At 32.9% G+C, this 11,516-nt stretch overlaps 2 pseudogenes; both read right to left on the bottom strand.

The window, feature by feature from the left end:
• Window positions 1–678: 678 nt before the first annotated feature.
• LOC124821682 (uncharacterized) lies at window positions 679–1,611 on the bottom strand (annotated as a pseudogene).
• A 7,950-nt stretch (window positions 1,612–9,561) lies between these two features.
• Window positions 9,562–11,167, bottom strand: LOC124821679 (putative UDP-rhamnose:rhamnosyltransferase 1 pseudogene; annotated as a pseudogene).
• Between the last annotated feature and the right edge of the window lie 349 nt (window positions 11,168–11,516).

Below are 11,516 nucleotides of genomic sequence, written 5' to 3'. Positions count from 1 at the left end.
TCGCGTTTCATATTATAATTGATGTACAAAACTACGTCATAATATATTTTACTTTTATTACGAGTCAACCTATTATGATTAATAGTTTTTATCCGTCATAATAGGTCTGTCATGGAAAGGTATTTTTCCACTAGTGGTAATTTTTTAATTTAGTATTTTTTTTCAATGTTCTATAACTAATTTTTAATTTTCAGTTGTATTTTTTAATTTTCTCTTATTTCATTACTATAACTAAACCAATTCGTTGGTTGGCAGCTTATTGTTTCCCTCTTTATAAGTGTTATAAGTTATAGTATAATTTTTTTTGGGGCCTTCCATGTACTTGTTTGTTTTTTAATGTGAAGATTGAAGCACCTTTGATGATCTTATCATATTTGGCTTTGCCAGAGATAATTGTTTATCTTAAATAGTAATGTAGTGGTCGTCTCCAAATATGATAAAAGCTAATGGGATTTTCACTATTCTCAAGTTTGCACTAGTAAAAAAATAGTGTTTTAACGCGCTTAATAGGCCTCAGTTTTCACAAAACCGAAGCATATTAAAATGCGGTGACATTTTTGTAATTAAGACAAACTTATACGTCTCGGTTCAATGAAAACCGAAGTCTATCCTCTCTACTGACTCGGTTATTTACGAAACCGAAGCATTAAAGCCCTCTCCATTAAAGTCTATTGCCTTCTAACCGAGGCATACTAAGCTAGTAAAATTCTGAATCTTAATCAGCATTTTCTTATACAACTCCTCCAAACCCTTGGTGCTCCTAACATCAGACCCGACCATTCTGCTCAATTATCGAACCTCAAACCCCTCAACGCACCCGTCAAGCTCCCTTTGGTCATTGGCGGCCTGAAACATCCGAGTGAGCCTCTTGTCGCCAGCTTCATCCATCGAGGACCCACGAAGCCTGCAGTCGAGTGCGGGGAGGTTGGAGGTCGGGCTGAAAACACTATAATGGTTGCGAAAGGTAGGGTCGATGTTGACGATGTTGAGGGAACGAGGCTCGAACCACTAGGCCTCGGTGTGGAACTGGAAGGCACGGTACTTGTGCGTGTGCGCGTGCGAGAAGGGCGCGTTGTCGAAGGGAGGGGAAGCTAGAAGGAGGCGACAGAGGGAGGTGACGGAGGGCAGATCTGTGCGCATGGAGGGGCGGAGGGCAGATCTGTGACGAGCGAAGAACCACTCGAGCACGGAGGATTCATGGAAGGAGGGGGAGCAGAGAAAGTTAGTGACGGTGGCGAGGAGGGTGGGAACGGTGGAGGAAGAGTCGTCGAAGGGTGTGGTGGGAAGGTGGGTGACGTGGCCGAAGAGGAGGTCGTGGATGGCGGAGGGGGAAGTGGAGAAGCGCTGGATGAGGGAGGCAAGTGTGGCGCCGGAAGTCACAATCTTCTACAACTAGTAAATTTCGAGGATCTTCTGCAACGTACCATGGATCGTCCATGGTGGGGAAGGCCTTGGTATTGCTTACAATCAAGATTTGGCCACCAAGATTTGGGTATGCCCTTTGTTGTGTGACACGCATTTTGCTTCTCTGGCTTTAGATATGGATGACGCTGTGTTCCTGATTGAGTAGGGACCGTTGTTTTCCCTTATTGCAGCAACATAACTTGACATGTCCATCAAACATCACAAGGAGATGATGCTTCTGGTTTGGATCGGTGTTCTATATTCCTTCTTGGTCATTGTTGGCACAATACTCCAAACGCACAATAAAGGCCTTATTTCAATCATCACTTGTGGCATGTTTATGGTGGGAGGTGCTGCTTCATCTCTGCTTCTGAGTTTCTTCTCATTAGTTGTTGCTATTATCACTTTGGTTTTGTGGGTTATAATTTTGACACTGGTTGTTTATATGTATGTTGTTCCTCGAAGAAGCTTGTGATGTTTGTTGTTTCTCTAGAAAAAATTTTGATATTGGTTGTTGTAATATTGTGTCTTGTTTGATTCCTGTTATGGTTTTCTTGTTTGTTTTAGATTCTTGAGCTGAAATTAGGAAATCTTGGGTCTGTTTGGCATGACAGAATGAACCGCGTCTAAAGTCAACACGCTATTGCCTCGGTTATCTAAGAACCAAGGCATATTCTTATCTCGTTTTATCTCGGTCTATAACCGAAGCATAAAGCTTAACCTTTTTACCTCCCTCACATATGCCTCGGTTGTAGAACCGATGCCTATAAACATAAATAATCAGTGTCTTTTCTCTTTATTGTACTAGTGTTGGTCAGAGACATTAAATAATATTATATTAAACCTGATATTTATTCTCCAAATTAGTGATATTTAATCTTTGACTTAATTAATGTATAATGTGTTCAATTTTTTTTACATATATTTTGGAGGTAACCCTGCACTTTCAAGCATCCACCTCCAAATATTTCAAAAAAACACAATTCTACTCTTAATTAAAAGTAATTAAAATATTATTATATTTTAATAAAAGGAAAATAATCTTTTAGCAGATTTTTTAACAATTTTCTTCTTCTTCAGAAACTGTTGTTTCTCTTTCCTATCTCAATTTCTCTCTTTTTTTTGCTTTCTTTAATTTCTTTAAATATAGTTTCGATTTTTCTCTACATCCAGGTTCACTTTTTAAATTTTATGTCATTATAATTTTTTTATTGTTAATAAATTTTATTACTTGATACATGTAAAACCTCAAAAAATGATATTTTTAGAAGTGGTGGTAGTTTTAAATGGTTTAATAGCCTTTTTTGTCCCTAGTTTTGCTGAATAATATCAATTCAGTCCCTCGTTTTAAAAGTGTGTGAAATTGGTCCTCATTTAGTAAATTTTGTGTCAACGTTGTTCCTTCCATTAAATATACAATGGCGTTAACTTTTTTTCTCCCTCCTCTCCTCTTCTGCAACACAACAGACCTTTTTCTTCTTTTTGTCAGTGTTATCTTTTCTTCTTTCTTTTGTAGTACCAAAAAAAGTGTGAGAGAGAAAATATTCTTGAGGTGTTATTTTACGACTGACTACTAACTATAGTAATGGACTTTGAAATAGATAAGCTACTGTCGTTTTGTGAGCAATTTTATTCGCGGAATTGATATTTGTTTGACAAAATAAAGATACTTTTTTTATTTAAAAAGGAGGATGACCCTTTCATAATTATTTTCTCTCTCACACTTTTTTTCTATTACAAGCAGAAAAGGAAAAGATAGCACTAACAACACAGCAGAATAGCAGAGGAGGAAAAAAAGATGTTAACGTCGTTTGTGCGTATTTAACGGAATAGACGATGTTGATGCAAAATTTACTAAGTGAGGTCCAATTTCATACACTTTTAAAACAAGGGTTGAATTAACATTATTCAGTAAAATTGGGGATAAAAAAGACTATTAAACCTTTTAAAATAGTGAGACTTGATTATTTTCATATTAAACGGTTTTATTATAAATAATTTTGTTATAAACGAGTTTCATTATTTTAAAACGTACCATCTCTCTAGAAACCACTTTTCTAAAGTTCTCTACCTTCTCTCTTAGAGTTTTAACTCCTCAATTATCTCTTTGACGATCAGGAGGTACCTAATCGACCACAGCAACGAGGTCTACGTTTCTACCTGATCAGTTTCTTCAATAGAGCGAGTAAGTTTCGACTCTCTTTTTCCCTTTCGTTCCTAAATCTATTTTAGAGGAATTTAATATTGTTGGATGTGTAATCATGCCTCTCTTACTCGTTCTTGATTGATCTAGAGTTCTAAGGACTTTGACCGTTTTCAATTTGGTGTCTCGTAGGTTCGTCTAGGTATTCCTTGCGGTTCAAGTAATCGGCGGAGCGTTTTTAGAGTTGGACAGTTTCTTTGAGAGGTAAAGGAAGCTAGAATTCTTGCTTTAGTATGGTTATATTAATAATTTGGTATATCTATGAATTGTTGTTGATTTTGAAGAATTTACTATGATTGGGTGTTTTATAAGTGTGTTTAATTGTTAATTTGGATGGTATGATGTTGAATGTAGTTGTAATTGTGTGCTCTTGATATGTTATACTATTGTGAATGTGGTTGATGAAGTTGTGATGTATTAGAAACTAAATTCAAGGTGGTTGTGATGAGAAATGGTTACATCTTTGAGTTTTTAAGTCTAAGAGGAGGGGCTTGCATGAGTGAGTTTGAGAAACAGAGGCTTTCTAGAGTGAACCATTGTTTAGGTACTATATTAAGGATTGAAATCTGAACTATAGTGAAAGTGAAGTTTATAATTGAAGTTTAGTAGTGTTTTGAAAGAAAAAGGAGCTCTTAGGTAGTGAAATGGTGAGAGAAGGATGGTAAAGTGGTTTGAGGCAGTTGGGTCTGTTATTAGATGTTTTGTGATTTGGCTAAGCATTAAAATGAAGGAAATATGATGTAAGAGTGTTTAGTGGTGGATAGGTATAGTTTAACTTAGTTTAGAACTAGTTTTTGGGGATTTGGAATAATGAGAAATTGAATTGTGGGTTATGTGCTTAAATGGTCATTTTAGAGAGTGTTAGTAAGTCATCTCATCTGGGACTTGTTGAAGTCCCTAAGTTGTTTAAAAATAAGCTATAAATGGTAGAATTCAATTTAGGTCTATAAAGTGAGGTTTTAGTTAATTTTGGATTGGAATCTTGTGATCAATCACTTTAAAATGGGTTTAGGTTTGTTTAGATACATTTGTTTAGGTCTTGTTTAGGTCCATTTGAGTGTTTAATACAATCTACGAGTGCTAGAAGTTGGGAAAGATGCATAAATTAGGTTTTGAGGGGTTGAGTAATGCAAATTTTGCAGTTTTAGTACTGCAGAATTATGTAGTCTCATTGAGTGAACTCCCCACTGAGCGAGCAGAACACTTCTAGCTGAGCGAACTCTCCGCTAAGCTAGAGGTGAGTGAGTAGAACCCACTGTTTTGTTTTCGCACAGCGAGTTCGTGTCCGTTGAGCGAGTAGAACACTTCTAGCTAAGCGAACTCCCCACTGAGCGAGAGTTGAGTGAGCAAAACCCACTGTATATGCTTTTGCACAGCTTTGGTGCGCTAAGCGACTAGTCCAGAATCTGTTTTGAATATTTCTTTGTTTTATGATAACTTTAAGCTATGATTTGACTTTGAGGATGGTGTAGAAATCTTTATAGTATTCATGAAGGTTTATTCTTGAAGTTATGCATGTATTTGATGTATGATTAAAGATGATATATGTTGGTATTCAATGTGAAAGTAAAGTGGCATATGTACATGGTTCCAAAGGTGTTCAAAGTTGTGTAAGTAAGTTTCAAAGTGGAATCTCTTGGTGAGATTCAAGTATCATTAGTATAAATGCAGGGAGCTCAGTCTTGGGGATTATCTTAAACTCCAATGGTTTTTCATTCTCAAGTATAGAGGATTGACACATATGATGAGGAGTAGAAGGAAGTCTTAGTCTTGAGGGCTTCCAGTATGGTTCAAGGCCTGGAACAAACTAACCTTGTGAGCGTGGTAGGGTGAAACTTGTTGGCAATGGCTTTGCAAAGCAGTAGAGGCCACCACAAGTGCACGACCTGTCACAGCTCGACATTCATACTAAATTTTGATAGTCAATCTAGGTCTTTGCATGTTAAGATGTTTGGGTTGATGTATGTGATATAAATGATTTATGTATGCTATGTTATAAATGTGATATGATTCCTTTGATATCTAGCTTACTCGTGCTTCTGTGTTGTATGTTGTGTGTTGTTTCTCTTTGTGATAATCACCTGAATGGTGTGAGCTTAGGGATACAGTCTTTCCCACTTGTTCCTATAGGAGGTGAGATGAATAAATTGGGAAGTCAGATGATTCTACAAATGTAGACCTTGTCATTTGTAGGTTTTTTTTTATAGAGTGGTTTCATTATCTTATATGTAATATTTCATTTTAGTAGTATTTTACTATTAAAAATGAGATGTTACAATACATATATTTATTTTAATTAATTAATAATTTATATTTTGATTAAATTTTGTTGTTTTCAATTTTTTTTGTTTTCTATTTTTTTCATTTTTATTTTAATTACATTGAGTTATAGCTTTTTATTTTTTTATAATTTTAAGATATTTTGTTACTTTTTTTAATGAAATGTTAGAATTTTATAATTATATAAATATTTTAATTAATTAAATTTATTTTGAATTAAAATTAATTGTTTTAATTATTTAATATTCATTTAAAATATTTTTATAATTTTATAGAATTTAATATTTTTCTTAATTTAATATGTTTTTAAAACTACCGAGAAAATCATTTAAAATTTTCATATCAATTTTACATACCAATTTTATTTTAATAAATTAAAAAAAGTCATACAATTTATTTTATAATATTTTTTTAAGAAAATAAAAAATTAATAGAATAAATTAAACATTTAGATAAATAAAATAATGTAATAAATTTAAAATATAAAACAGAAAATAAGTGTTTACATCATTAAAAAACAAAATAAAAAACTAATACAATAAATTCAACAATTATAATTAAACTATAAAATCATAAACTAATATAATAATTTATACATTTATAAATAATCTAATAAAATGAAAACAAAGAACAAAATAATATGACCTAAAACTACATAAGAAATTATTTCAAATTTTCATATGAATTTTAAATACCAATTTTTTTAAAAAAAATTTAAAAAAAAATCATACCATTTACTCTATAGAAAAATTCAAATACTAATAGAATAAATTAAACATTTATAATAAAATTAAAAAATCATAAACTAATACAATAAATACAACATTTATAAATAATCTAATAAACTTAAAAATAAATTAAATAATTATAAAAATATATTTTAATATTACAAAAACTAAACACTTAAAATACATTTTTTATATTAACAAAATTAAATAATTATAAAAATTAAATTAACATAAATGTTGAGTTCATTTCATTTGTTATAAATCTAATTCTTTTAATATTACACGTTTCCAGCAAAACCACAAATCAAAATCAAGAAATAAAAATTAATGCTAATTTATAAATACTAATAAGGCTGATAAATGAATAATAAACATAATAATCAATGTTACTAGAATATCAATTGGGATCGTGCAAAGAAAAAAACCAATTGGATTAGGGAAACAAAAGGCAAAGTTAATTAACGTAAAGCAGCATTGGATTTCATTCAACACAGTAATAATGTATTGGAAATGGAAAATTGAAAAAAAGAACACCGGTTTTCAACATCAGATTCTCTTTATCGTGTTTTGATATCCAAAAATCACAACATCAAATGTTGACATCCAATCTGTATTGTAATGTTTTTTGAAGTTTTATTTTTCTTCTAATATGGACATTTGATGTAGCATATACAAATTCGATAATATAAAATCATATATCTGGAAGGAGAATCTTTAAAAACGCTCCAGTGTCTAATCTGTCACCGCTTGTAGCTACCTTGAACCTTCACGTCCAAGCTGCCTCCAATACTTCCAAGCTGCCAAGTTACCTTGAACAACCTCAATACTCAACGAAATGCTCTAACAATCTCTCAAAACTCAACGAAAGAATAAGGAGAAGACTCAATAAAAAACGATAAAGAAAATGAGATACATAGTGTACAAACACTTAACATAGGTGAAATAGGGTACATGTCTTCAAAACATTATATTCAATGATTTGAAGGCTTCACTTAATGCACACACAAAAATTCTCATATAACCACCTCTATTAATTAAAGGGTATTTAAGAAAATTGGGGTTAAGGGTTGGAGGTGTAGGGTGAAGCGTGTTGTTGGTAGCTTAAAGAACATGGAGATAATAAAGTCCATAAAGACAATAAGAATAATTTTATAGAATAGTGAAATGTTTTTATGTAGTAAAGAAACAATTTTAGATATATTATAATTTTTAATCATGTAATTTGAACTCTAACATTGGAATACACGTATTAATGACATTTATTATGATTTCAATTATGGATATTTTACGTATAAATATTGTTTGAAGTGTTATTAATACAGTGTGGTGTCTAATTATGTAATATTGTAATTTGAAGACATATACAAGTTTTTCAATTTATACAAACAATCTATGTAAAATTAAAGAAAAAATCTAATACAACTACATTTTAATAAAAAGTTAAAATGCAACATTTATATAAGTCTAGTCTAAACTCAATATGGAAATTGCCTCCTATTATGAGGATTTTAAGCAACAACTTTAAAAATATTGCTATACTAAAAAATTCACTGTCTATTATCTACGGCTACACTTACTTAGTACATGCCTAAAAATGCGTAGTTTAAATGTTAGATTGTTAGATCATAACTTTTAAAAAATCATTAAAATAATGGTTTGAAAAAAGTTATAAAAAAACAAGTCATGTTAGTTTGATACGGTAAATTACGAAGTCATACAAACTTGATCCGACATTGGATCACTCTTGTGAGCTTATATGAATAACTATAATTTATTAAATACTTCTATGTCAAATATTAATTATGCAAAGTATTAATTATGAGAGGGAGGGAGGGAGATGATTTATTATGATTCTTTGGGTACAGATTTGACATTGAATACGGAGGTGTCGAGTTAAAGGTACGAAGAAGGGAAGATCCACTTCCATAACAGGGGCTAGTTATGTTCATATGGACAAACAAATGGTCAAGCCAAAATAGAGAATTTACTCGGTTTGGACACAATAAATAAATAAAAGACAACACTTTTGTATATTGGAAGAGCAAAAAAAGAGGAAAGATTCAAAACCTACTTTAAACTTTCTATTTGGGATTTCTATCCTTAGATCATTTCACATTTTCTTGGACTTGTCAATTGAATGTAAATTTTGAATTCTCTGCTCCCATTTGTCCTACTCTCTTTCTTGTTCTAAGTTGTTTTCACTGTCAACTTTTTCTATCTCTATATTTTTCAACATTCTGCTACACTGGATATAACAGAAAAGGGCTTAAGTGGGTGGACTCAGTTTCAAAGACATACAAGTTTTGAGGAGAAACATTGCACAAAGGAAGTTGCAATTGCAACATCACATGGCACTGCCTTGTTTTCCTCCCACTACTCTGGCAGCTCCTCAACTTCAGACACAACACTTATCACAACTTTAATCCCTCAAAGTTATTACAAAGAAAGTTTAAACTACTATGATGGACAAAATGCAAATCCTCTGACCCTCTACCTATTTCTGCATACGAGGGATGATCAAGATGGAATTTGTCTCTCTGAGGAAAAATCTATGCTATATTCCAATGCTTTTATTGACAATCCAATGCTCTGTTCCAATGCTTCTATAATAGAGTCTCTATCTCTTGTTAGACATTAGGAGACGGAGATTTAACTGATGAAAAAGAAGTTCATCTTCACCATGTATTATAGGAGATTAAGACGGCTTTTCTTAATTCTACATAGTCTTTGTAGTTACTTATTCTAGATTAAGTTACAAAAAAATAAAAGAACTATGTTTCTAAACATGGAACAACTATATTGATAATACTAGGTAGTTCTCTAGAGTGTCTAAATTCATTGACTAGATATAAACATATCAGATTTGTGAAAATGTACAGAACTACAAACTACACAATCAAAACAATATATGTCATTCAGAAAATTCTACAACTAATACTCATTCCAAACACAAAACTCAAACTAATTTTTATTGCTTCTTCTTAGCGTCTTTCTGACAAACCAACATTCCTCATTTTGCAGACATTATTTCTTGGCAGCATATTCTTGAAGGGAAATCTGACTAATTTAAGAAAAAACGCAGACATAACTAAGATAGAAAAAGCATTGTAAAGATAGGTAGGCTCCTTGGTACACTTCTAGGTTGGACTGAGTTGCTCCTAGATTGGCAAACTCTAAGAGAAATCAAAGTCTAACTTGCCATTATACTAATTACAGCCAGACCTATTGTTTTTCATGTAATCAACAAACTCATTCACATATTTTAGTTGCAGTTGTTTGTCCCCAACTATTTTACTCATCTCTTGTGCTTCTTTTCTAAGATATTTCCCTTCCTCTTCCGTCATCACTGATGTCAGTGCCTTGGCCACTGAATCCCTAGTGAACTTGGAATCATGCTCATTTCTGTGTACTTTAACACCTACCTTCTTCTCCTCCATAAACTTAGCAATTGACCATTGATCATATTGGAAGGGCAACATTACAAGTGGACACCCAACTTGGAGACCCTCTATCACTGAGTTCCAACCACAGTGAGTGAGGAATGCTCCAACAGATTTGTGTGCTAAAATCCTTGACTGAGGTGCCCATGTTCCCCAAATCATTCCCCTTTTTGACTCATTCTCAATCCAATCATGTGACTCAACACTACCACCTGAGATGTTTCGATTCTTCACAGCCCAAAAAAAAGGAAAACCAGACAATTCCAATCCCACATCAATTTCAGTGAAGTCTTCATCACTCAGCTTGACCTCAGTTCCAAATGCTACATAGATCACTGACCCCTTTTCCCATTTATCTAACCAATTAAGAATGGTGTGCCAGTTGTGGTCATTGCTGTCTTCTGGCGAAGCTGGAAGCAACCCAGTTGGAATTACCAACTTCCCAGATAAACTTTCAAGCGATTTCACAAACTCGCCTTCAATCTCCATGCAGCTTCTTGTAGCGAAAACTTGAACACCTTTCAGGGTTTCTAAGAACCGATTCACTTCCTTAGGCGGAGAACTCTGACCCACTTGCGTCCTCTTATGCGCATTACGCAAAAGATTGGCTTCCCCAGATTCCATACTCTTCTTTCCCTTAAACAACTCCAAACCAAAAGACGAAGCACATGCAGCAAAACTAGAAAAAAATATGCATGGGATACCCAGCTTGGAAGACAGTGGGGGCAGCCAGTGTGGTGCAAAGTCGCATATGACCCAATCTGGGGTGCTCTTCTCCAGAAATTCAGTCAAAGGTTCTTCAAGACCATCGTAAGCCTTGAAGAGGTATGGAACCAAGTGCGGAGGAGTGTCCAGCGTGTTCTCTGCATTTTCAGGGAGTTCTTCAACGTGGGGGAGTGGGAATTCTATCAGATGCAACAAAGGTTTCAGATTTTCAGGAAGTTTTGGGAGGCGATGGATGTTTTTAGGTGTGGAAATGAAAGAAATTTTGTGACCCTTTTGAGCTATGAGCTTTGCAAGCTCCAAAAATGGAACATTGTGTCCAAAGGCTAGCCATGGAAACACAACAATGTGCAGTTCCTTATCCGCCATGGATATACTACTGGTTTTGCACCCACTTCACTATAATATTATATACAAGAAGGATTAGTATATTTTATTTATAATATAATAAAGAAAATTACAATTTTAAAGTAATAATTTTAATTAGATATTAACATTAAAATTTCTAATTAATATATACGTGATAATTATTACTATCATATTACCTTTTTTTCACTTTACATTAATATAATTATTATTTTATTATAATATGATATCTTATTAAAAATAAGTGTAAGGTGAATGTTTTCGTGAAGTAGTCATTTTAATGGATATTTTTCTTAATTGTTAAAATCAAACAGATATTTAGTTATTTATCACTGATAAAATTAATATAATTAAAATTATTATCTTAAAAGT

This window comes from Vigna umbellata, chromosome 6, assembly GCF_029865625.1.
Source record: "Vigna umbellata cultivar VRB3 chromosome 6, Vumbellata_1.0, whole genome shotgun sequence".
Lineage (NCBI taxonomy): Eukaryota > Viridiplantae > Streptophyta > Magnoliopsida > Fabales > Fabaceae > Vigna > Vigna umbellata.
Note: the sequence above shows the minus strand (reverse complement) of the source record. Positions and strands in the feature narration are given on the sequence as shown.